This window comes from Choloepus didactylus, chromosome 22 (genome assembly GCF_015220235.1).
Source record: "Choloepus didactylus isolate mChoDid1 chromosome 22, mChoDid1.pri, whole genome shotgun sequence".
Lineage (NCBI taxonomy): Eukaryota > Metazoa > Chordata > Mammalia > Pilosa > Megalonychidae > Choloepus > Choloepus didactylus.
The window spans coordinates 34,772,516-34,794,847 of NC_051328.1; the positions used below are offsets into that span (position 1 = coordinate 34,772,516).

Below are 22,332 nucleotides of genomic sequence, written 5' to 3' on the forward strand. Positions count from 1 at the left end.
GTTTGGGGGCGCCTGCGTGTGTCACCTGTCCTGCTCCCTGCAGGACAGACAGAGGTATGTACCCAGCCCGGGGCTGGCCGCAGCTGTTGCGAGAGCCCCTGGGCTGCCACACGCTGCCCCCAGAGGATGCCGGGCGATTAGCCACTGCTGACAGTCACAGACGGGCTCCCTGGCAGTGGCTGAGCAGGGACCCGGAGACTCAGAGCCCTGTCTACTTCCACCGGGTCCTGGGGGGGCTTATCGGGGATTCCAGGGACCTGGGTAAGGGTACCCCGTCATTCAGTGAGCCTGGGGTATTGGGCACCACCCCTGTGCCCAGTTCTATGCCGGCAGGGCAGGTTTGCAGAGGAGAGTGCGATGAACATACTTTATTTTCATAGATTCTTTGAAATGTGGGCACTTCTGCTTCTCCTCTTGAGGATACAAAACAGTCAGAAGAATACAAAGGAAAGTGGTTTATGGTTACACCGAAAAAAAATAATTCAAGAAGGTGTTGTGACGTTCCTAGAAGCATTCATCTTTCAAGCTGGAAGGTTTAAATATCCTGCAGGCAAGGCACCCTCCCAAGGAACCCAGAGCTCCAAATTCTCAGGCCAGTATGCAATCCATTCCGGACAAGAAATCGGGTCTGAATTGAAGGCATCACACATCACAAGTCAGAAAATCCGGATTTTTCTTTTGCCACCTTCTCTCTGTATGAAATTGGGCAAGCCCCTTTGTTGTGTTGTGATTATTTCTTGAGCCAAATGGAGAGATGACGGAGCTCTCACATTTTGTTTCTGGAGGACTTGAAGGCAGCCGTGTTTGCTGTACTAGTGAAGTATTATAATGAGTCAACAATAGCTGTCAGAGTTACTCTAGCTCCACACCAGCTTTATTTTCAATTTAGGGAAATGGACGCCAGGCAAATACCTTATTTTCAGGATTGCCAAGAAAAGTTAGGAGCAAAACTTTTGGAACAAAAGATGTTTTCTATCCCCGCTTTAAGCAAAAATTTGTTAAGCTCGGGGAGCCGTTCCCATTTTTGGTTTAGCTTGAGGAGGAGCCCGAGGCCCCTTTGAGCAGGCTCTGGCATTAACAGAACCTAATTCTTTAATGGACTCTGGGTGCATTTCTTTCTTGCATCTTGAGGTCTTTAAAAAGCCTGTGGTGGATTACACTGACATAAACCTTTTATAGAAACAATCAAATATCACTTGGTAAAATAATTAGCATAAGAATAGCACAAAGGCAGTCCGTCTGAAGCTTGATGCCAGATATGAAAAGAGCTCCTTCCAGGCCCCCACCTCCCACTCTATTTTGGTGGTGGTGGTTGTGGGGGGAGGTAAATTTGTAAATTTTCCCCATCTCCTAGCCAGTCTCCAAGAGGGAGGCAAAGGGCCAGAGCATGTCATTTGGCTGTTATTTTATTCTGGGTCAGGGGACAGGCAGTCCTCAAAGCAGCTTTCCTTACGGGATCACCGGACAGAGGGCAGATGGCTGAAGGGGACAAGGGTGGGGTCAGCGGAGGTTTGGGGTGTCTCCAGCCCCTCGGCGCCTGCTTGGCCAACTTCCCTTTCTGTGAGCGGTGTGGCCATCCATCTGCTCCCCACAGGGCCCTCTGACTTCCTGCCTGGATTCCCAGCTGCTTTTTCCTTTGCTGATCCAATATCAGGAGCTTGCTTTTGTTTATGACTTTTGATAAAATATCGCAGGAAAGGAGCGTCCCTCTCAGGTCCAGATAAGAGGTGGCTGAAGAGCCCAGTGCGGGCCTGGCCCGCGTTCCTTGGTGTGAGAAAGCATCTGGGGTGAGCCTGGAAGTGAAAATTCCTTGGAACGCTAAGCGGCCGGGACCCTCTGTTCAACCTCGTCCGAGGGGCTCCAGTGCACGCCTTCTCCCCATGCCTGCCAACAGCCATGACAGGCAGCAGATAATCAAGCCGTTTGACTGAAAAAGGAGAAAAAAAACATACTCTACAGGTTTGCACATCTTAAGTGTGCAACTGGCTAAGTAAGACCGCAAGGGCCTACTGTCTTTGCCGGAAGATTCCATCCCTTTGGGTCTAGAGAACACAGGCTCCAGCCAGGCTGTGCTTGAGAGACCATCTTCTTGTGTCTCCTTCAATTTAGCTGACAGAAATGAAAATGGGCTGAGTTTTCAAAATAAATAGCATTTCTCATCAGCCAGGGACAATTTTCCGTCTTGGGTCTGACGGTCAGTAGACTTGGGGAAAACAGGAGGCCCTGTTCTCCCCCCAAAAGGCCCCAATACCTGCACCCCACATTAGCTGGGGGTGATCATCCACTCGTTATTCTGTGGCAGACAGAAATGGAGTTAGCAAACCACAAAATTTCATAATTAGCGTGCCGGAAATTCTTCCGATGGTAATTTGGAGCAAAGAGAGGTAGCCCTGTGGCGAGGGGGCAAGGGAAAGGAAAACAAATAAAACAGGAGAAGGGGCAAAAAGCAAGAGGACCACTCACTCCAGGCCCTGAAAACAGTCTAGAAGCTTTTTGTGAGCCACAGAATTTTTTTTTTTCTTTTTTCTTAGAGGCTGCTGCTCACATATGGCAACACGGTTCCTGGATGCTCACCATATGTACGGGCACAAGGCTTTATGACTTATTGTCGGTAAGATTTATGGAGATAATACATGATCAGTGATTTTTCATCTTCTCATATCACAAGCAAACATATCAGGAGGCCCTCACCGTATCATTGGGCGTTGCTGCAAGATCCCAACACAGGACCCAAGACACGCTCTGGCCCTTGGCTCAGCGGCTTTGCTTTTGCCTTAATAAAGAAACAGCCTGTGGTAACAGCAGCGACAATTTATTTGATTAAAATGGGCTACTCTGGAGCTATTTTGCGGTATGTTAATGAGTGCTATATCATAGACATTTATTAAATTAGATTTCATAAATGTCAGCAGTGTTTGCACAGGAAATGCACCCATCTAAATGCGGACCAAATGCGGAATTAATTTCCCCCCTCAGGAGAACGAGTCTGCCTGCTGAGGTGAAGGTGTGCTCACGAGGTGAGGACGACGGCTCGGAGCGCAGAGGTTTAATATTAGCGCTGGTCAAACACAGCAGTTTTGGCCTCGGGCCGCCTCCAAAGAGGGAGAATTTGAGGAGGCTTAAAGGAAGGAAATAACAGAACTCAACGCTTCCTTGGAACAAGCCTTCAGTGTGTGGTGTCACAATATTTCACCTTTCCCTTACATTGGCATCAGCACAAATGCATGGATGTCAAGAAAACAATGCACAAGAGGAAATGGACGTGTGGGGTGAGAAGCATCCTGGCTTTGGAGAGCTGTGATTCCTTGGCATTAGCCAAGAAGACGTCCTGCTCAGCTGTGGTGCCTCCAGACCAGTGGGAAGGAAGGGGGCTTACTGATGAAGGCGTTTCAGGTTTGCAGACTCGGCCATATTCCCAGTCTTTCTCCTGTCTGGTGTTTTCCTCTTGCTACCTCCATGTCTCTCTTTGAACAGACAAACAGACAAACAGACAAAAGAAAAACAGTCCCATCAAAATGAATTTCTGGAGCTGGGGAAATTTTTCTTCGCAGATGCCATACTTCAGAGGAAAGCCTATATCAAACCGCACCTTGACGTTAAGAAGAAGTCAGCCTCAAATTCCATAATAGGGGCGGGGGAGGCTCCAGAGGGTCGAGCTGTGACAGCTTCACTGTTGCAGACATCCAGACATCGACATTATCCTTTTGTCGACGAATCGATCCCACTCCGCAAACGTTTTCTTGTCTTTTGTCATTCAAAATTCAAGGAGTTTTGAACCTCCTGCAAAAAATGCTTTCTACTCGCCCTTTTAATGGAAAGCCCTGGAGGAACCAGTGAATTCAAAGCATTTTTTAGACTGTAACACCTGCTTTTCTTTTTAAACCCATTTGACAATCCTCCAGCACCTTCTTCAAGATGAGATGATGTGAAAGTGACTATGGCTGCCACCTACAAAACTGCAGTAATCCAGTAACATGCTATGGATTTGGGAGACAGGGAAACACTTTGTGTTCATTCTGACAGAGGCACTTGGAAAAAAGAAAATCAATAAGATTGATCCTTCAGATGTGCAGTTTATAGATGTGCATCCGTGTTCTTGGATGGCAGACAGAGTGTGTGTTATTTTAGATGTGATTTTGCAGGCCCGAGTTCACCCAGGGATGGGGGGCCCACTTTGGGGAGCAGCAGCAGCAAATGAAAAAGTGTGAAGGCGGCTGCAGTTCGGAATGCAGTAGTACATGCAGAAATGTGCTCCCCACACAAAGAAATGAGGTTGGAAAGTGAGACTTTTTCAGACTGGAAGACACAACCCTCTGAAGAGTAAGTGATAGGAATTCTAGAGCAAGCTGGGAAAAGCAAGTTAACACACCGAAGGGGAGCATGGTGTAGTGGGCTCACTGCTTCCGTATGCTGAGGATGGAGAATTCTCCTGGGAAAATGGAGCCTGGACTAATGCATTGTTTTGCTTTGCTTTGTTTTTTTTCATAATGACCCATTCTGAGAATCTTGCCCTGCATGCACTGTAGCTGCTGAGAGTTAGCTTAAAAGAAGAAGTGATTTAGTCAATATAGCCAAAATGAAGCGGCCTTCCCTTTCTGCATGGGCCAGATTCTTTCTTCTGTTTTTATCGGTGTGCTAAGAAAACGGAATTCAAAGAAAGTCCACACATGTCTGATTTGCAAAGACTCTTCTTCAGAGCCCTGTGAATTCTAAAATTGTGGGTTGAAATGACAGGACTGGGTTTGAATCCTGCCTTTACCATTTACTGCTCTGAAACTAAGAATGAGCGAGTAGACTTGCTAATTTCTGGCTCCTCCTGATTAAATTGGGGATACAACTGACTTCAGAAGGTTTTGAAGTTTTAGGAGGGATTAGGCACCTGGGTCATGCCTGGTATACAATTGGAGCTCAATAGATGCTCTTCATTATTATTCATATTCCCATCCCTTCGGGCATATTTACTTTTTGGTGAATAATGTTTGAGTCATTCATTCATGCATTCACTCATTCAACAAATGTTTTTTGAAGACCTATCATGTTCCAGGGACTTTTCTAGGCAATTTTTTTGCCTGTATTTTTTTTTTTTTTTTTTTTTTTGGCCTGTATTTTTATTTGCTTAATAAGATCCTAGGTATGGAGAAAATTATGACAGAGTGCAGAGCACCTGGAAGAGGGAACCAAATAAATAGGGTGGAAAGCAAAGGCCAATCTGAGGACCATGCTGAAAAACAAGACGGAGTCAGCCAGGTAAAGAGAAAGAGGAGTATTCCAGGGTAGGGCCGGCAAACAAATACAGGTAGTGCAGTTTAATTTAAATTTCAGATAAACAAATAAAATTTGTTAGTGTAAGTATGTCCCAAATATTGCATGGGCTATATTTATACTAAAAATTATTCAATGTTTAGCTGAAATCCCAATTTAACTGAGCGTCCTGTATTTTTATTTGCTAAATCTAGCAATCCTAGTCCAGAGGGAAGAGACAGCAAGTATAGAGTCTATGAAGAGGATATGAACTCGGCTTGTCTGGGGAGCAGAAAGAAGGCCAGTGTGTCCAAGGCTCAGGGAACAGGGAAGAGAGGAGGGCGTGGAGACTGTGGTGAGGCATTTGGGCAAATCAAACGCAACGACTTGTGTATTCAATCTAGGGAATAATTTGGATCATGAGTGGCAGGAAGTACTACTCCCAGAAGTTGGTGAACTAGAGTCTACGGACCAAATCCAACCCCCCACCTGCTTTTGTAAAGAAAGTTTTATTGGAATCCAGTCACACTCATCTGTATTGTCTATAGCAGCTTTTATGTTACAAGAGCAGAGCTGAGTAGTTATGACCAAGACTAGATATCCACCAAGCCTAAAATATTTACCATTCAGTGATCTACAGAAATAGTGTGCTCACTGCTGAACTAGGGTGTGTCCCTGGCATCAAAATACAGAAACTCCTAGAAACCAGAAACATACCCATATCAAGTTCTGATTTCCTACATCTCTTTCCCTAGTCTCCATGTTTCCATTTGGTGATTCATATCCAATCAGAAATTACATCTGCTGATAGATGCTTTAAAATAATCATGCCTTCAGATTCTTGAGTCAGATACTAAAGTGGAAAGGAAATTAATTTTATTCCATTGTGTGGTTGCTAACATGGTTACGATTCATTAGGAAACTACAACCCAATCATATGTGAGGACTTATTTATTATTTCCTAGACTTTTGCCCATTCCAAGACTATTGCTTTCTCTGCTAAGAGTTGCAGACAATCTGCAGGGTTGTCAACACAGGGTTCATGCAAAAATGCCTGGTGGCAAGGTCAACCAGGAAGGGATAAGTTCAAGCTTTTGCATACACTCCGTTCTTCTTAAGGAAAACAAAATAACAATAAAGCTCCACCGAGGCATTAAAGAGTAATACTTTTACAAGTTAATGATAATGCTGGAAAGCAGGAAGAGGGCAGCCTGGTAGAAAGCTAACAATTGTAGTTTGAAGTGGGAGTCTACTGTTGCAAATATAAGCAAGTTTGTAACCCAAGTCTGGGGTTTTCTGTCTGTGACAATGGGGCAGTGCCACCCGAAGCCATGTTTTGGCTTCCGTGGGGTCTCAGCACTGTTGCGTTTGTGGTCTCCTTCCACGAGAAAAAAAAACAAAAATGCGTATTTTTCAACTGTGCTGCTCCAAGCTAATATAATCCAGGCTGAATTAGATTCATTTTTTTCTTCTGATTTTAAAACAAATTGAAGCTTTTTTGTGGGCCCCTAAGGCTCGTGGGTCCTGGGTGCTGTGCCTGCTGGACAAGCGAGCCCTGATCCCACCCCCCGGGCTGTGAGGGCGGCGGTGGGAAAGCACCAGCTGCGTAACAAGCACTACATGACTGTTGTTGATCATACACTGATGTACGTATTTTTTGAAAATCAGAACATTCATGTTATATCCCATTCATTGAATGATGTCTTTAAAAACAAAATACAACATGTTCCTTTCCATGTCACAATATCCATACATGTTCATTGTTGACAACAAGAAGAATATAGATGAACAAACAAAGGAGAAAATCAAAATCACTCATGAAGTGTCATTATCAGAAATAACAACTCCTAACACTTCAATGTATACCTTAGGCTATTGCTTTGTTTATATAAGGATAATTTTTTGTTTTAGGCTAGAAACAGCACTTTACATACTCTTTTGTCATCTGCTTTTTTCCTGTTTAGCTGAAGATGATAGGTATTTTTCATGACATTAATTATTCCTTAATAATATCATTTTAGCCATATTGTCATACCTCATCTTACGAATGTACCTATATTTATTTATATAGTCTTGTTTCATTGGCCAGTCCTTTTTCTCAATATACCATTATAAACAATGTTCTGCTGAACTCCATGATGTCTTTTTTTATCTTTGAAATGAAATTCTTGTGGGTATGGCTTCCGTCAGTATAAAAAGATCTTACTACACTGTTTGGATCAAGAGAGTCACAAAAATAAAGGGCAGGATCAATGGCCCAGCCGCTCCAGCAAACTTGATCCTTGGGCAGATGTTTCTTCTGCGGGCTGGGAACAGAACAGAAGAAAGGAACAAGGCCCCCCATTCTTTTCTCACTTGAATTTAAAGCCTAGTTGTTCTGAAAATTAATAACCAAGTAACTGGTTAGCTACTGGCCACTGCTAACAAAAAAATACAGTCAATTTATATATGTAGCATATACTTGGAATCCTGACATTATTCCTGATTTTGCCATAGTGATGAAAGCTGTGGCTGTGCATCCAAGTTCTCTGACGTATGAACTGTTTGATGCTGCACAAGGTCTTTGAGCCACAGTTTCTTTCCCGCAAGACCGGAAAGACGGAAAAATATAGGAATGTAACGTAGCAAGCAGAGTGCCAGTTTCAGGGAAATGCGGAAAAAAAAAAAAAAAAAAATGTAGCCTTGTGCCTGTTCCTCACGAGCAGAGTCACTTATGAAGACTTTCCCCATCAACCCAAATATATAAATTAGATGATTTATTGAAAAGCATTTACTGCTCTTCAGTCAAAAGAGAAGCCATTTACATTTACCGTGTGCTCTGCAACCTTATGCCACTGAATAAATATTAATTTGGTCCCTCGCGGGAAGATAGAGAGGGGCTTTAGAAGAGAGGCTGCCTTAAGATTGAGGCTCAATTAATTAATAATAGGTACCCCTTTTGTAAAACATCTACTAAATTCCAAGAGAGGACCAGGCAGAGCACGTCTCATTATTCCCATTTCCCAGATGAGGAAACAGACTGGCAGAGGGCAAATATCGTGTGTCATGGCACACACTCAATAATTGCCAAGGCAAGACTAGGATCCAACTCATGAAGTCCTTCAAGAGTTCTCTTGGCATGACTGAGCTTCGTGCTCAAGCCTTCCTGCCTTCCCCAGTCCTGCACAGTCCAATACACTAGCCTCTTGCCACAGGTGACTATTGCACACTTGAAATGCAGCCAGTGCCACTGGGGAACTTCATTTTTCATTTCATTTAATTTTAATTAATTTAAATTTAAAAATTCAATTCAGTTATCAGAGAACTTTTAAGTATGTTTGGAACAACTTGGGCAGGTGACTCGACTTTCTGAATTGAAAATCACATGAACTCTAAATAGAGATCAAGTATTTTTGATGAAATTTTAGAGTTCGTACTGAGATGTGCTGTAAGTATACAATGCGCACTGACTTTTGAAGATTTAGTATGGAAAAAAAGAGTGTAAAATACCTGGTTCATAATTTTTCATATTGACTGCACTGTGAAATGATAATACAGTGGATCTATTGGGTTAAATAAAACATATTATAATGAATTTCTCCTGTTTCTTTTTACTTTAACTGAGCTTCTGGACAGTTGCATAATGTGATTCACATTATTTTCCTACTGCAAAGCACTGCTCTAGATCTAAACTCTAGGGCTGGAACCATTAATAAATTGTAACCTTGGGAAACATCCCTTGAAATTTCTGATCATCAGTTTCTCTTGGGAAAAATGAGATTCCAGATACTTACAAAGTGGATATTTGTTGCTTTCCATGGCCCAGACTCCAACCCCTTACAATTCTGTAGTCTTACCAAAAATTTTCCTCAGGATCCAGCCCTATGCCAATTCACGTCCATGCAGAATTGGGTGAGACCCCACCTCCAGCTCCATAGTAAAGCATGTGACCCGGACCTGACCAATCAGAATGCCCAATTTCCCTAGCCAAAGAGAGCAGTTCAAGGCTGAGCTCTTAGAGCAGCCTAGCCAATCAACTATTGTTCCAGCCGCAGGGCCACAGGGATTGGCTTACAGTAGGACATGTGACCCGGGTTAATAAAGGCAAAGTGATTATATAGATTGGGATGGGAAGTTCAGGCAAAGATGCTTCCTCCCACCCCTTCCCCCTGGGGTCTGCTAACAGGAAAGATGGCTGGAACCTGGAGCTGTAGCGCCTGCAAAGAAGCTGAGACAGAACTCTGGAGCTGCTGAGAGATAGAGGAAAACAATCTCGATGACATCATTTGTGCACTTGGATCACACCACACCTGAAGCCAGTGCTAGCCCTGGATTGTTGATTTGTATGAACCACTAAGTTACCTGGTTTTCTGCTCAAGCCAAATTGAACTGTATTTCTGTCACTTGCATTGAAAATCCAGAGTGATGCTCTTACTCCTTCTCATTTGTTGTGGGAACCACACAAGATAATAGGTAAGGAAACCATAGGAAACTTTAGCTCATGGCACATTTAAACTATCATGGTGGTTTTAGAAGAGATAAAATGAACAAGAAGAGTGGCCAACCTGAACAAATCCCAGAGTCAGTGATTCTAGGTGCAAATCAAAACCCCATGTTTTGAAAGAGCCTTGTCCCTATCACTTAGCGCCCTCCTCAAGTTCTCACAGTCGGCTTTCACAGTCATTGGGTCCTGTTTGATTGTCCACCTGATGGGTCCTGGGCCGATACAAACATCTGTTGCTGCTTCAGCTGAGCTTGATCTACAGAACTCATCGGCCATGTATGTCTACCTGGGACAGTGCACAGACGATTCAGTTATTAGTTCATTCATTAATTTTTTTATTTATTCAGAACTGATGATGTTGGCTCAGTGATTGAGGATGGTGTTTGGAAAGCCAGCATAAAAGGGCATTTGGGTGCAAGCCTCTTATCACGCCGCTTCTTTCTCAGGTTGCACAATCAGGAATATTCTTTCCTCTGTCTTGAAAGCTCTGTCTGCAGCCCCTCTCAAGCCCTTCTCTCCATTTTCTTCTCCTCCACCTGCTGTTTTTCTGCCTCTCCTTTTGGGATCCACTTGTCTGGAAAGCCTTTCCGACACGTCCATGCTGGCCTCGGTGCTCTCTTCTGTACTCTCCATCACAGCCCCTATTACACCCAGTTGTAGTTCATGCTCTAAAAGTATAAAACAAACAAATAAATGAAGTATAAGTGGAAAGGTGAGTGAAGGTGTGGCCACTCTGATCTCCCAGATCTTCCAACTTGCATCAAAGCTGTTCTGGTTGTAAAGCAGCAACTTCTAAAAGGATCCACTGATACGTAAAAAAAAAAAATAGATTCCTGAGTGAAACAGACAGAAAGTGTCTCAGCTACCCTGCCCCCTCCACTTGCATCCACAAGCTTGAGGTGTTCCTGGTCTCCCAATAGTCCCTGGAATTGGTCTTCATCATGTAGGGCCATGGACCAGAGATCTAACCAGAACAGGCAGTCCAGGGGCGAGCAGAAGGGGAAAGCACATGTGCCACCATCTCTAGCTGACCACCAGCTTGTTTTCAATACCCAGCTGAGCCAAGAGCAATTGCTGCATGGAACCTGGCATCCTGCGGCTACTTTGGAGTCCTCGAAGTGGCCCTTGCCCTTTAATTGTTAGCTTGGAAGAGAGCCCAAGAGAGGGACCTGACTCATCTCCAAGAGCATGGAAGGGAGGGGACCTGAGATCAGCTCTGGGGTCACCAGAGGCCGTGATGAAACAGCTGCCATCAGAAAATCTCCAGCAATGAACAGGGATGTGGAGACTCCACAGAATGCATGAACAAGTCACTCTGGAAATAGTTCGTTTCAAGGCCATTGCTCGGCAAGAACAAGGCGAAGATGTGCTGCAAACAGTGCAGATGTCTTTAAGTGCCTGTTGGAGCTAATTAAGTTGGAAACAGGAACATTTAGATGCTTTCCTTGGCACCGGCCCTGGGAGGGCTGTCTTGGGGCCTTCCTTGAAACATCCTCTCCCAGAATTAAGAAGCTCTCTGAGCCTCTCGCTGGACTGGCCCATCTTGGGGCAAATTCAGATTATTCTGCCAGGAGTCAACACAAATACCCTGCCTGCTGGGCTGCTCCCGGCTGGCAAAGTCAGACCAGCCTGGTGCTGCAGCCGGGAGACAGGGAGAGGACAGTCTCTGGGCAACTTCCCTGCACCATCTTGTCCCTCTCTCCACCTCATCCACTCAGTTTCTCCTGTCCCTTGGCAGGAGGCCACCCCTCGGAGCAGCGCCGCCCTCGCCCGATGCCACGAGATGAAGCAATTTGCTTTTAATTAGGACTGCAGTCATTTCCTAACAGAGTGGCAGTGGAGCGAGTGGGAGCAGACTGGCTCCTGGAAGTTTCAGCGGATTCGGTGCACACCATGGATCCAGACCCCGCTGTGGACAGCCAGATTGGGTTCCTTGTCTCTCTGGTGCTGGGGGCTCCTCACTCCGGTTTGCAAGCACCCGGCTTGCATGCCCCAGTTAACAGAGTCATCAGAGGGGGGTGCCAGGGAAGGGAAAACCATGGCCCCTGGGCCCCCTCTGCTTCCACCTGGAGCTGGGCCTGTGCGAGATTTCAAAGCTTGGCCTCCAGCTCAGCACCCCCAGGAAGGGTGTCACACTAATTTGTAGCTCTTGCTGGAGGAATCTAAACAGTTTGCTGGGGGTGGGAAAGAGAGGTAAAGGGGGAGTGGCACAGATGGTGTGATTTTGACCCCACCAGCATCTGTCACTCCGGATTCTGGGCTGGGGCCCAAAGTCTTCCCACCAGGCTCTGGTTCCAGGCCAGGCCATCCACCCGGGGCCCTGCATCCTAGGAGCCAAAGCTTGAGGCTGAACCCAGCTTCCCACTCCAGTTGTCTGTTCTCGCCCCTCCTCCCTGTACCCGTGCGTTTTATGACGATAATTGGAAAGGAAAGAACGGTATCGGCTTTGTTTATAATGCAATTAACATCTGAATAATTTACTATGAAATAAGCCGGAGCTATATTTGGCACTTAGAGCCTGCTCCCTTTTCTGAGGCCAGCTTGGAATCATCAGAGAGAGGACTGTGTCTTCTGTCTCGTCTTGGGCGAAGCCGGGCCTCCGGTTAGCCCATCAGCTGCTGCTAACACCTCTCCTCCTTGGACAAACCGACTGGAAGGTGTCTCTAGAAGACGCCACCCCCCGAGATGGATCTTCACTCTGCAGAACTGTTTGTCCTCCCTCTCCCCCAACCAAGGGCCACTCCACCTCCAGCAAGCTCCTCCACCCGGCACGCTGCCTGCTGCACAGCAGATTTTCAAGAAATATTTGTCAGATGGGGGAAGGAGAGGCCCAGGCCCTGGTCAAAAAAGGAGATGGCTCACGGTCGCCATGCTTCGCTTGACCCTGCCCCGTGCCAAGGTTGGGAGACCCTAACCTTTGGATGAGTTGGCATGAAGAAAGCAGCCTTAAAAGTGGTCCCTCAAAAGTCGAAGCAACCAAGATGCCCTTTGATAGGTGAATGGATTAATAAATTGTGGTCCATCCATACAGTAGAATATTATTCAGTTATAAAAATAAATGAGCTCTCAAACCACAAAACGACGTGGTGGAAACTTATATGCATATTGCTCAGTGGAAGAAGCCAATCTGAAAAGGCTACATACCGTGTGATTCCAACTATATGACATTTTGGAAAAGGCAAAATTATAGAGACAGTAAAAAGATCAGGGGCTGCCAGAGGTTCAGGGGTAGGGCAGAGGAGAACAGGCGGGGCCCAGGGCATTTTTAGGGCAGTGGATCTATTCTGCAAGATATTCCAATGGGGGGTACATGACAACACACACTTGTCAAAACCCATAAAACTGTATTACAAAGAGTGAAACCCAATGTAACCTATGGCCTTTAGTTACTGATAGTGTATCAATATTAGTTCATCAATTGTAACAAAAATAGCACACTAATATAAAGATTAATTATAGGTAAAACTTGTGTGTGGGTGCTGGGGTATATGGAAAGTCTCTGTACTTTCTTACCTCTAAAACTTAGGTTTATTAAAAAAAAAAGTGAGCCCGGAAGAGAAGAGGGTGCTCTCTGTGTGAAAAGCATATGACTTACCCCTAAGCTGGCTTCCATTTGTTCTTCTGGTTCCATAAATAAACAGCCCTTGTCCATCAAGCTAGTGTGGTCCAGGGCTGCCTTCCCACTTCCTAACAGTAGCTTGGGTTTTCCCGCTGTCCTTGACCTTGACACTGTCTATCCTTCATTATCCATCTAACCCCAAGGTTGCTCTTTTTCTCAGTTACAACCTTTGAAGACAGCAGTCACTCCTTTGGAGCCTTTCCAAGGCAGCCCTTTGGGGAGACAGGAAAGTGTGTCCCAGAATGGCCTCTGGGTTTTGTCCCACCCCACCCCAGCACGGAGCTCCCTGCCAGCCCAGAGGGCCATGCCACTCACACCACCTTTCTCCCCTGAGGCCAAACATTTTGGGAGCTTTGTACTTTGTTTACGTGAGCTTGGGTTGGGCAATGGGAAGTTCTCGCTGTGAACATTGGGGCAGGAAGGAGACTTCCCTTCTTTTACTAGCCCTGGACAAAGCTGCTTAAATTCAAGTCAACAAACTGATTCAAGCTCATCCGTTCATTTGTATCTTGGGGACTTGAGGAGCTGCATCTAACCCACGTGGTGCCTTTGTTTGAATTAGAACAGGGTGCCCCTTCCTCCGGGAAAAGAGAGGCCCCTGCCAGGGTGCACGCCTTGGCGAAGAGTGTGAGGGCAGGATTTCTAAACCCATTTGGCCCCTCGGCCAACTGTCTTTGTGCAGTGAGCAACCTGCTCGATCATACAGGGCAGCCCTAGGTGCCTGTCTAAAGGAAGGCGGCACGGTGCTCAGCCATGCGTCTGGAATTGTAATACCGAGGCTGTTGAGGGTAGTGGGTAAAGAGCACGGGCTGTGGAACCAGCAGCTTGCATTTGAATCCCACCTCGGCCACATACTAGCCCCGTGACACTGGGCAAGTCAACTTCTCTGTCCTTCAGTTTCTTCATCTGTCTAGTGGGCATGAAATAGGTCTTATGAGATGCACAATGCAGTGGTGTTTGATACACAATATCCCATACATCTAGTTATCCAACCTTGAAGTATCCCTGGGCTCTTCACTCATTTACTATGTAACTTCAGGCAAATCATTTTATCTCTCCAGATCTCGGTTTCTTTAAATTCAAAGAGTGATTTCATGGCGAGTGCCTCTTGAAAGTTATGATTAGAGACCTTCACCAAAATCTGTGAATAGTGTTTCCCTCTTCCCTGATGTCTTCTAACATGTGTTTTCTGTCTAGGGGGTCCCACTTTTGTAGACCTCAATTTTATTGTATTTCTATTAATCAACTGCACTGGCAGTTGATTTTCTTTTGGGGTTTTTCTCCACAAAGAAACATGATTTTGCATTACTTCTGGTGAGTTCCAGGGTGTGGGGTTCCACAGAGAGAATGACAAAACCACGTAACATGGCTGATGCTGAGCAGGTAAGAGGATCCCACGGCACATGTGATCCCAAATTGGATCTCAGGAAAGCCACTGTATGTCCTGGCCTTTCTGCAGTGGGTCATGAAGTGTCAAATCTGTGAATCTTCAAAAAGGGGGACTGCAGTTACTTTCACCCATCCTGGATCCACAAAGGATTTGAAGTAGCTTAAGGGATATACATAAAGTAGGAGAGTACAACAAATAAATGTGCAGGAGTGTGACCAGAAAAACTATATAGATAAATTAAAATAAAGGTTAGTCCAAAGTAAGGGGATGCAGTTGGAGGAGTTTCATTTTCCTAGGCAATTAAAAATATATAACCGATTGTGTTTTTCTTTTTTTGCTCTGGTCACCAGGAAGCTCAGAACCACACTTGCAGCACAACTGTTCCCACTGTGCAGAATGCCACTTTCATAAAGAAGTGATGATTTTCTAGCATGTCATTCTAAAATAATAAGCACAAGCTCAATCTCTCAGGAGAGGTAAATCTAGGTCCCTCAAGGAACCTGGAGAGGAGAGAGACACAAACCTCAAGCTATGATAGGAAAGCCCTTTTATTTAGAAGCCAGAGGGAATTCTTAAACTTGCTGCCATTCTCAACTTACTGACTGCCAATAACATATACCTGACATATACCTGGTACCTTCCTTCTGTGTGCTGCACAGTGGATGATGGGTTCACACATGAAATCTAACACTAGGCTGTGAGTTTGGCTCTTAGTGTTTTAAAAATTGGGAAATTTCTCATTTTAAAAAATCAGAATTTTGCTTCTTTCTTAATAAGTCAGAAATATTTAGCATTACCTGTTCCCCCTGCATGTCCACATGGACTAGAGCTGCCCCCTTACATGCTTGCCACAATCCCTACCACTCCCTCTTCTCCTTCTACAAGGCCTTCGGTAGGCGTTCAGTTTGGGCCTCTGATCTAAAGGCATCCTCAGAGCAAAGTCTGGTAGTGACAGCTCTCCCCTTTGCACAGGGGAGGGAATAAAGGCCTCAAGTCGAACAGGCTCAGATGTGAGCAGTGGTCCCTGAGTTGTGCAGTAAACAACCCATGCAACTGGAACTGAGACTTGCAAGATGGTGTGACTTGCCCAAGATCACATAGCTAATAAATACCAATGCCAGAGGGTTGCAGTGAAAGTTATAAAAAATTGTGCATATGTGATAACTAATACAGTTGAGGCTCAACAAAGATTACATACATGTGCCTGCATTCATGCACACAATGATAGTGATGGGTTTGTAAGTGTTCAACCATCAGCACACTGGAGAAAGAGAAAGAGAAAACAAAAAGCCCTAATTGTAATGTTTGCCACAATCCCCATGGGGATTGATTTCAAGCTACTAACCTGAAGTCTACTTGGCTTGCAGATTACCTGAAAATGTTAACCATTGGCTCCTGGGGACCAGCAGGAACCAGCTAAACACAGCACATTCACTAACCAGCTCAGGCTGTTCACAAGAACCACGGTCAAATTTAGGAGCTGTGTCTTATATTATGTTATGTTATGTCATGTTATGTTGTGTTATGTTATGCTAGATAGTATATTAAATTTATTTATACTTTCAATCATAATATATATTTAATAAATAATATATAATTTAAATAGATGAGCTGTAGTTTTAATAAATGAGACATTATTTCAATAGATAAGATATAATAATCAGTCACCAATATTTTATTTCTTGCTCAAGATTGTATGATAAAATAGAAAATAACATAAATTTTGCATTTTAAGAGGTAGAAAGAAAAAAATTTCTTCCTTTCCTTTGTGCACACTGTAAATGCAGTTTTTAGGCTTTGTCTTCTCTCTTCTCCTGAGCCCAGCTGTCATTGAGCAGAATCTAAGGAGAAACCCAGATCCAGGGGCAGGATGCCCCAGGAGTGATGGAATGGAGTCAAGGGAGGCAATGACTTGGTAATGGTTTGCAACTGCTGATGGGGTTGCAGGCCCAGATCCGGCTGTTTGTCTGACAGAAACGCACAGAGCTGGGCCCTGCAGAGTGTGGGACAGTGAATGTAGCCTGTCCATTCAACCAAGCCTCCTCTCTGTCCCAGACCAGCACACCCTAATCCATGATGTCCACCTTGCTGAGGTTCTGCTGACACATGTCCACACATGCACACACCCACAGAGTAATGCACACGTTCATACACACATACACAGCACATATGTGCATAACATGCATGATACACACACCCAGAGCACACAAATGTACACAGCACCCATATGATGCACCACACACATACACACATGTCATATATAACGCATGTACATGTGTACCCAGACACAGGCACACATGCATCAATGCACACACATGTACCACATGGGCACACACATTCACAAATGCATACACACCAGCACACATGTGCATCATACATGAACGCACACAGCTGGAGCACATGTATGTACACAGTACACGCACAGGTGCACACATATGAACAGAACCCAGCACACAGGGCACACACATATGTGTGTACATAGCACATGCATACATGTGTCCATGCACAGACATGCAAACAAACATGTATGTGCCAATGCACACACGCGTACCACACAGGTACACACATTCGTATATGCATGCACACAAACACACACAGTTTTTTTCTTTTGTATTCTACTGTCAATGATAATGGAGTGAAAGCTTTGATGCTTACCCAAATTCAAGGGCAATTACCCCACAGTCAGGAAAACAAGCACCTTCTGTGATCAAATAGATGCGATCAACAGAGACCTTTTTATAAACTACCATCCATTGAACTTTTACTATGTACCCAAATCTTCACATATTTTAGCTCATTTATCACTTACAAACACGCCATGGAGTAAGGTGCTATTGTTTTCACCCCCTTTTTCCGGAGGCTTGGCCAGGGGCAATTTTTCTGACTCTGAGGCCTACAGGCTGAGTCTTTATACTAGTCTGCTTCTAAGAACATTTCTATTTTCTCCCCAAATGCATCGTTCAAGCCCCCATGCCAGGAGTGCACTCATGTTAGAATTTTCATCAGAATCTTGTCTCCCCAAAATCACATGGAAATTATTGGCCAAAACTGTTCCCTACCAAACAGATGTCCATTTGTCTTTTCTGCAGCCTTGGTTACTTTTCAGTGTGACCAAACGGGGTCAGCACTTTGTGGCTAAAATCCTTCAAATTAACAAAGGCTTATTCTGCAATAACTCAAAGACGAGTCCACTACAGCGTGTAAAGAAATTACAGGCTTCAGTTCAAGGGGAGGGTGCCTGCTCTTTGGAAAATTCATTAGACAAGAAGCGTGCAGGAAGCAAAACCTAAAGCACTGTGATTTTAGGTATTTGGTTTGGGTAACTTCACTAAGGTATGTGAAGCCCATGTCTCACTTTATAAAAGAGCAAAGCCCCTAAGAAAATGAGATTAATTCATTTTTTAACATAGGTCCATTGAAATAACATTTGCAAAGCACCTACCATGCCCAGGACACATGTTACATAACACTGCCAATGACCCTTTGGGATCGTGTATGCAGATCACACAAGAAAAGTGCTTCTGTCGCTTAATTTTTTCTCCTAATTTATTTACTTTTTACTCCAAAAGGTTATTTCCCACATTATTCACTAGACTTGACTGTAACAGACTTTTCTGGAAACTTCCCCAGATCAAGTCCGAAGGATTTGCTGATCCTGAGGCCATCTAAAAGGGAAAGCTCTTGTGCTAACCTCTATCTTAGCACCTGCCACGTTTCATTTGTTGACTTAACTGACCTTCTTCTCCTAGGAAGATCTCAAGCCCCTTGGGAACACAGGCTGGGTCTTTCACCTCCTTGTCCCCGGGACTCCACCATGGCTCACAGGACCAGGCACCTGGGAGAACCTGAGCGCACCTGGCGAAGGATGGAGCTAGAATGTGATACTCATGAGCAAGGTTCTGATTATTTGAGCAAAGGAGCACTGTACTGGGGGAATATTGTAAACTCCCAAAGGGACAGTTTTCCAAAGGCCTGATACTCATTTGAAAGTTAGAGACCTGACTATAAGCTGTGAGTGTGTGTGCTCATGTGTGTGTATGTGTGTGTGTGTGTGTGTGTTGTAAGGAACAGAACACGGGACAAAGGATAAAGATGAAAATGGGGACTTTGGAGTCATACTGGCTTTTACTGGAATCCTGGCCCTGCCCCTAGGTCACGTTACATGGCATCCAAGAACTAATGAGCTCACCTGCAAAAGGGGAATTTTGACACCCAGGGTACAAAACCACTGTGCGGTTTTACAGATGCTGGGATATGGCCACATTCCATTCGAAATGCTTCAAGAAAGTCTCTGACTCCAATTTTCGACTTGTGTCTCTTTAAGGAGAGGGAACCTAAGCATAGCAAGGGGCTGCCCCAAGCCAGGGACTGCACCCCACCTCCACCCCACCCGCACTTTGCATCTGAGGAAAGAAACCTGGGAGAGCTTCTGGCCCTCACACCCAGCACCTAAAACTCAACCATGGAGGAGGCTGGCTGAGGCCCCTGACTTCTGCAAAAGGCCTTCATCCCTCTCCCTAACCTGCAAGATTCCACAACAGAGTCCACTAAGCAAGAGAAATCACAGGCTGCCATCGGGCACTGCTCAGTCGCGCCCCTGCCCCTCACACCCCCTGCCATGGAAACTTCTGCCATGGCTGGGGAGGGGCACACATGCCTAGGGGTGGGGTGACATCCCCCTTTACAGGAGGGAGAAGACAAGGGAGGCAAGAGGTTTCTGCCTGTGCAGGGGCCGTGGGCCTGGACATCTGGGGGCCCTGTTTGAGGAGACACAAGTTGGCCCAGGGCACTGGGAGGCCAGGGCTGTTGCAGAGCACATTTCTGGGGCCGGATGCCAAGCCTGGGGGAGCCGTCTCTTCGAGACGCCAGGTCCAAGCCGGCTTTAGAAAATGGCAGAGGCCCCGTGGTGCCGGGGGGGCAGGGGAAGGGGGAAGAGGACTCCTACATGCCAAGCTACAAGGCCCTTTGTGGGGGGTTCCCTCAGGCATTTCTAATTACGGGAGTTATTTCTGCCCCGCAGATTATGTGGTTCTTGCACTTGGCATTAGGAATGAATCGAGTCATTATTAACTCAGCAAGTGTCAGCCCTGGGTCCAGAGGCACCGGTTTGGAAGCAGAGCAGTTAATACACAGGCAGATTAGGTGGCTCTTAGACGTCGCCACAATTAGAAACTCAGGACGTTTGAAATATTAACTGGGGCAGGTGGATAAGAAGCAGCTCTGGCTTCCATGCCAAGGAGCTAAAACCCTGACAACCAAGTAAGGAGTGGGGCGATGGGAAGTGGCTTTTCCTGAGCCCTTACTAAGTGCCGGGGGGCTCTTGTGGACATCGCTCACTTTATGCCCAAAACCTGCAAGCGGGAAAGTTACTCCCATTTTACAGGGTGGTTCAATTACCCAGGTTCACCCAGCCAGGAGCCACCCCCATCTGACCGTTCTTTGCATCGTCCCTCACTGATACACCCTTGTTAACCCCTCTCCCCTCCAAGGTGGCTTTGGGACACTCAGGAAAAGTCAGGAGTGCCAAGAAGAAATAACAACAGCAATAATAATCATAATAGCTGGTGTTTCTTACACGTGCATTGTATGCAGCTGTCTTGAACTCCCTACTCTGGCTCTTGCTGCTAATCCTTGGACCATCAGGAAAGGGGGGGCTATTGTCCCTGTTACATGGAGGAGGAGCTGAGGCATCCTGAGATTAGGAAATAAATTAAAAGAGCCGGAGTTAGGATCTACCTCAGGCCTGTTGGCCTCCATACTCACTCTGTTCCAATAAGGCTATTGTGTCTCCCTGACTCGGGAGCAGGGGGCAGGGGTCAAGCCTGGGTTTTGTGCCCCTAATCTAGAGCTTTTTGCTGGGCTGGACCACCTGGCCACATTCGTTAGTTCATTTCTTTATTACTAAGAGTGTATGTTTAGCACCCTCTCTGTGCTGGGCATCATGCTAACAGCAGGACATGCATGCACCCCTTTTACTGTCTCTGTGGCTTTCTTCATTTTTCTGAGTCTTGGGGTGCAGCCTCCTGCCTGGAAAAACAGCCTGATCTTCTCCCACTGGCCACACAGGCAGAACCATAGATTGCCCCATGGGGACAGGTCCGGGTTCCGGAGGCCACAAAAAGAGAAGGCAGCAGATGAACAAACGGGAAAAGTGCCTGTCCCGAGGCATCCTGCATGGAGGACAGTGGCTCTCAGGGCATGGAAATGGCTGAGATGCATTACGGAGAAACCCAGTGATGGGTCAGCATCAATCATGAGAAATAAAATCCAACAAACCCCATGCCTTGACTTGACAGCTTTTTTACTTTGTGTTGTTGTTGTTGTTGTTTGGAGAGGCCTTCTAGCCCCATGAACTTTATCAAGGTCCCCATTTACAGTCTGGGGAACAGAGAGCACAGCCAGAACCAGATTCTTCAGCTCAGTTCTATTTTCCACTACCCTAACGATGACATTCCTTCCCTTTGGGCATCGTTCAAGTTCTCCTTTCCCTCGAGTTGCACCACTGCAACCTGGATGTGGGTAAATGGGGCATTTCTAAGAATACCAGGGAGGAAAGGCCAGAAAAGGGGCCCTCCCTGGCTTGGGTTTGAGCCCTCAGGAGACCCCATCACCAGCTGCCTGGAATCAGGGTGACAAGAGCACCCACCTTCTCCAGGAGCTAGAAGGTGAGCAGCTTGCTCACCTGTGTGTGACTATGTGACTTACCTTCACACCCCCAGTGCCTAGCACGTAGTAAATGTCCTGGGAATGAACATTTAAAGATGTTTCTAGATTTGCAGTTCCCAATTAAGGCCTGCCAACACATAATCATAATAGCTGGTGGTTCTTGCACACATATTGTGTGCAGCTCTGTGTTGCATTCCCTACACAGACTCTTGCTGCTAATCCTTGGACCATCGGGAAAGGGGGGTGGGCTACAATCTCAAGCAATTTCATAACAATTAACAATTAACATATGGATGTTTTGGAATGGAAAGCTGTCTTTTTTAAATATATAAAGTGAAGCAGAACTGATAATATCCCTGTGATAGTATCACTTTACTCCCTTGCATTCTGTCCTGCTTTTGTGAGTGGGACAGACAGGTACATAGAGCAGAAGTGAGAAAACTAGGCCTACTTCCCAGCCAGGCTACATACACCACGGGCAGGGTCACTCATCTGAATGTCACATGGAACGTCTTTTCCAGCTGTAAGTTGCATGTCTAGAAATGGCGGAGGGGATTGCACCACAGACAAATAGTATGTGAAGCTGCTTTTGTCCTCCATCCTGAAAACACAAATGCTTTCACCAGTCACACAAGAGTTTTGACTTATCTATCACAAATTAAATAGTTGAATGTTTTGTGCTCTTGACATTTACATCTAATTTCTAAATGTTATAAAACATTCCTCCCATGCTAGGACATTGCAGGGATGTGGTTTCCTCTTTCTCCCAACCTACACTTTTTTCTCACTTGAAAATGGGGAATAAAACATCTGAAAATCACTGCTAGAGCAAGGGACGGCAAACTTTTTCCATAGAGGGCCATCTGAGTGTTTCAGGCCCAATGATCTCTTTTTTGACAACTCAACCCTGCATAGCATGAAAGTAGCCGCAGG

At 45.5% G+C, this 22,332-nt stretch overlaps 1 protein-coding gene across 2 annotated transcripts in view; it reads right to left on the reverse strand.

Moving 5' to 3' along the window:
- The window catches only part of MAF (MAF bZIP transcription factor), a 337,846-nt gene that overhangs the window by 178,606 nt on the left and 136,908 nt on the right, over nt 1–22,332 (reverse strand). The window contains exon 3 of one of the 2 annotated variants that reach the window (XM_037816383.1): nt 10,294–10,392. The exons of the other annotated variant lie outside the window; for it this stretch is intronic. The gene's annotated coding sequence lies outside the window, so the exon portion shown is untranslated. Of the gene's footprint in view, nt 1–10,293; nt 10,393–22,332 lie in introns of those variants that run through there. 2 annotated transcript variants of the gene reach the window in all.